The sequence below is a fragment of the Gigantopelta aegis genome, unplaced genomic scaffold (genome assembly GCF_016097555.1).
Source record: "Gigantopelta aegis isolate Gae_Host unplaced genomic scaffold, Gae_host_genome ctg2733_pilon_pilon, whole genome shotgun sequence".
Taxonomy (NCBI): domain Eukaryota; kingdom Metazoa; phylum Mollusca; class Gastropoda; order Neomphalida; family Peltospiridae; genus Gigantopelta; species Gigantopelta aegis.
This window is the reverse complement of record NW_024533015.1, coordinates 15988-21476: the sequence shown is the minus strand read 5'-3', so window position 1 is coordinate 21476 and position 5489 is coordinate 15988. Positions and strand designations below refer to the sequence as shown.

General features: G+C 32.3%; 1 pseudogene; it reads right to left on the bottom strand.

The window, feature by feature from the left end:
* Nucleotides 1-320: 320 nt before the first annotated feature.
* On the bottom strand, nucleotides 321-4194 carry LOC121391612 (annotated as a pseudogene).
* Nucleotides 4195-5489: the final 1295 nt, after the last annotated feature.

The window sequence follows — 5489 nt, the reverse complement described above, 5'->3', positions numbered from 1 at the left end:
ATAAACAGCATTTTGTACTAAAGCTTACATCTAGTATACAACTTATTACACATTTATATACTTTTGTTACCATGAGACAACGACAACAAACTACATGCAGATTTAAAAAGACAGCCCCAGTACCAAAATCACTGAAACTTCAAAGAAAACACAAGAAGAAAAAAAATGACAAACAAACAAACACATGAACATTAGAAACATCACAATAAAGATAATACCACATACGAAAGGAGGAAATGCGATAATATTATGAATGTTACTCTTTGTAATCATTATTACTAAGGAAATATATATACCAACTAGATCTATTAGTTTTCACATTATTCGTCTTTGATGGAAACATATGGGACAGGGAATAATCCTTCGGCATTTGTCCGTTTGTTCCTCCTTTCACCAGTTAGAATCTGATTTGTCAGTGACAAGTATCCATCTCCTTTAGTTAAACCCAACTCTCCTTGCTCTTGAGGTTGAAAATCCAAATTTGCAACAACCTATAAAAAAAAAGAAGAAAACAATAAAAATTTAGTTATTAGAATACAATAACAATAAAGGATTGTATAATCAATCAATTTTGTTTTGTAAAAGAAACAAAACAAAAACTAATTGTACAAAACAATGACTAATGTGATTCTTACACAAAAAATTACAACTAAGCTCAATCCATACCATCTATAACTATAACCACACCCACATATAGCAACAAATACAACAACCCTCTGAAAATGTTACCACTTCCATATTATTAACACAATGTTGGCACACAATAAGCTGATGTAACAAACAAACCCTAGTATAAAATCCTCCATGAAGTGTTACAACTCTATTACCAATATGTCATATGCTTCCACTCTGAAAGGATATGACTGACAAACATGTTGTGACTTCAATAGAAAAAAATATGTACATTTAAGACAAACAGTAGCTTATGTCTACAGTGGAGACTTTCAAAATGAAATTTACCACAAATGAAGAGATGGCCTTAAATACAGATGTGAGTATTAGCACAGAAATTAAAAAACAACAATTCTGAACTTCTTAATTTAGTATCATATATACAACAGTTTATTTACTTGTATTCCTACAAGCAAATGAAGATCTGTAATTATTTAATTACACTATAATAAAAGGTTTCAACACTTTACAGATGTAAAACACAAGCGACTTTGAGGTTCAAGTATCTACCTTATATTTGTAAAGTTTCTCACATATATATTTTCCTAAGAAGTATTATTAAATTCATTTGTCAACATTGTAATTACAATTAGCAAAAGGGGCATACTGTTTCTGGTGTTTTTAGGAAAATTTTTTGTCCCCTGCTAACGGACGATGTCTTGTGATATTTGACCATTTCATTGAGTGAATTAAATTGACCACCACAAGAAATATTTCCCAGCTCCATCGCGTAATACTTTAAAGTGTGTGAACACCATCTTGGAATCTAAAAGGAGATAAAATGAAAGATTATTTATATACGTACTATCATGACATAATTATTATTATTTTAGGAATTAAACAACATATAATGTGTATTGAGTTGGTTACCACATCTATCATAACTATGTCAATATAATGTCAAACAATATAGTACATATGACATATAGAAAACAAATTCAACATATTACTAAATAAATGAAAGCATTTCTGTCATCCCAGAAACATCAGTAAAGTAGAATAGACTTAACTTTTTAATCACCTGACATACTCATGTCAAAACCAATCTTCATGATTGGATACTCCCTATTGGACACTATGTACACAACACTTACACTTAGCCCTGCCCCCTATTTTTCTAACTAACACACAATACATGAATCATGTCTACATTACCTGAACTTTAAACTCTATACAGACTCACTTTACTGAGAGAGAAAAGTCACCAGGTGAACTTTCACTATCTCTTACCAGAAAAGCACCATCATATTTTTCCTGTTTAAGGATATCTTCTGCTTTCGCTCTAGAAATTTTTTTATAATACCATCTACAAGAATGTACAACAAACACTTTAAAGTGTGAACTATAACACTTTGTATATACAAAGTCTACATGTTGATGAAATGCAGTGTCATGACAACACAGCACTTACTCAGCAGGAGCCATTTGAACATAGTTTTTGGGTACTAAACCTTCTCTGCCATCCTTTTCTGCTTTATACCAGTTAGGATCTTCATCTACACTTAATATCTAATAAAGAAAGAGAGCAAAATAAAATAATCTAGTTGAAAACAAAAAATAAAAGGAACCAGGTGGAATTGAACTACTAACAAAAATAGCACTGTTTAAAAACAAAGGGAAAGTCACATTGAAGTCTTTATAATAACCTACCACTAGGGTAAGTTATTCAGAAAGTTACACTAGCAAAATGGTTATATATACAGAGAGAGAACAACCAGATTACACAGGTGTAGACAAGTTTGATACATCTGTTCATAAGGGTATGTGGTCAAAATGACAGTCATTCTTGACATCTGTCAAGTGTTTGCACAAAGTAAAATATGTCCACTAGTCATATCTTAAATAATAAAGTATTCTTAGTGTATTTAGAACAAAACAAAACCAACACACTTTAAGATCACAAATGCAATAGTCCCAGAACTCATCAAATGCTTAGAGTGTCCATTCAGTATATTACAGCATCCTCGGACTCCAGTTTAATTTAGACCAAGAATTTGCTACTAGTTATAATGGGATATCAATGGTGCCATGAATCTTTATGTTGGCAATAGTAAAACATTGATGGAAATCCTGGAATCCTATCAAAAGGTATTCACAACTCAGCCCTAGTTGCCTGTAGTACTAGTGGAAACATGTGTGGGATATATGTGTGTGTGTGTGTATACTGTGAGCACCAATAGTACTACCATATAGGGATAAAAAATAAGACTAGAGATATGTTCATGTATATTTACACACAAATAATTTTACTTACTGTTCTGCACACACATGTATGTAAAATGTCAGTTAAAATTGATAACAATACAAAAATTATATCAATCTGGAAATGGTTATTTTCTAATTTAAATATACATTAACAATCATGTCTAATACTAAAGTCTTTTATTAGGCATACTTATTACAACAAACAGATCATTTACAATTGGATACATCAATATATATATATATATATATATATATATATTTTCAGTATGTCTAGAATTAAACTGACATTTATCAATCACTGACTGACACACCACATTAATTTACCACTACATAGCAAGCACTAAAACGATTAATCTAACTAGACGCCTCTTATTCTCTGTACATCAATACAGCAGCTTCTAATAGCTCTTAACATAGTGACGCTATTGACATATAATACTTTTGAAATAATCTTAAGACAACTTCATGATATAATAGTATTCTTAGTAATATTGCAGTTAAAATATCCATCTTGTTTCATTACCATTACTTATAGTTATAGAAGCATATAATCAAGATGTTTACAAAGTCTCATTTCCCATGTGTACCAACTTCACAAGTAAACACAGTTTTCTCAAGATAATTGTTTGCGTGGGCGTGGTCAATGATATCACACCACAGTTGATGGAATCATTCATGATGTCAATATATAGGCTCTTACCCATGGGATATTTGTTTATTAACTTCTAATTATTAAAAACATCTAAGTTTAGTTCCATATTGCTCAATTCAGTGATGGTAAAAACAGCTTTGTGCCAGACACACCCCACACAATATTACATCAATATTATTCGACACTGTCACTAACTCTGTGTCCCTTCAATTAATAATAACTTCATAAATTTAGTATATGTCTTAACAGGAAACATGTGGTCGGGTTACATTGAAATGTCTGGACATTGAGCAATCAAGTAAAGGTTAATATTAACACTGTCTGTGAGTAAAGTATTGGTGAAATCAATTAGTCATTATTTTCAACACATTTATAGCTACATAAATTTGATTATTATCACAGAGATAGGAGAGAGAGAGAGAGAGAGAGAGAGAGAGAGAGAGAGAGAGAGAGAGCGAGAGAGAGAGAGAGAGGGGAGAGAACTCAAACAGAACTCTGACAATCATACACATTCATTATGGTAAGGTAGTCAGAACAATACAGAGTGAGAATGTTCAAGATATTCAAGTATTGAATTTATACCTCACCTTAATAACCTGTCCTTTACCAAAAGAGAGCTCATCTTCACTCGTTGCTTGAAAGTCGTACATTCCAATAGCTTCCATTGTGATAGATTAGTGTTCAGGACCCACCACTTATTTGATACGTAGTTCGTATTTGTCTAAAGTGTTATCGTCTTGGTGGCTAGGATTGATGACCCGTCTACAAAGTCACTTGTTTCCTTTCCACCCGGGGTATTAACTCACGTGACATCACGTGAGATAAATAACATATCACGTGATTGATTTAGCGTCAAATCAAAGGTATGTCACATGTACATGTCTGTATGATTAGAAAATATATATTACTTTTTACTATTATATTTATAGCTTTGTATTGCACTTTTCTATTCCATTGTAAATACAGATGGCCACTAGTCAATCATCTCGTGGAAAAAGAAGAAGGCAAGTCAAATAAGCTATTAAATAATATTTGTTATTTATTGATACAGTAAACGAATTGGAGACCTTCAACAAGAAGCATACTACACACTCCAAGACGAAGTCCTAGATTGAGTCAGAAATATGGCCAGTGCGCAGTGCCACCAGTACTTTCCCATTGCTAGTATCAGCACGTCCAAGTATAAATTCATACAAAGAGTCCCATGAGTCAAGTATAATAAGTAATGTACTCAACGAAAGTGGACAGAGTGTTCCCAGTAACTTTGATGATGATCAGTCTACTGCTTCCTCAATAGACGAGTCATTACCTGGTGCCGTCCACAACATGACCACCCTTACTCCAAGGGACAAGGTAGGGAGATAATTGATGACATTAACGTGTCAGATGTAGCCATGTTACTTTATGATTTACTAGCTAAACCCTTTTTGTGCATATGACCTCTTAAATTTGATTTATTTTAGAACCAGACATAATAGTAACATTAGATATTTTATACTCTAGTCATATTATTAATAATAAAATGTTTCTTTGCCATAGAGTATAGTTACTATAATAGATCTACTGGATACTACTTTACCCTGTTGAATATAACAGTAATGTTGGAGACTTTGACCTTTATGGTGAGATGGATAGATTAACTGACGGACAAGTGGGATTGATGAATGGATGAATGAAAAGATGAATGGAGAGACAGCCAACCATCAAAGGAATTTAGATTAATATATTATTTTTATTTCACTTAGGATGTGATCACAGCGATAATGAAGGAAATAATCATGTATCAATTTCCATTCAAAGTAGTAATACAATTTCCTTTCAATTAGACACTGAGGTTCACTCTTCCCGTGAGTTCAATCTCTTTACTAAAGAGCAAACCATAACACCAATGAAACAAACACCAGTTAATATTAGATCTAGTGAGTAGTACTATACAACATTAAAATATCGTTATATATTA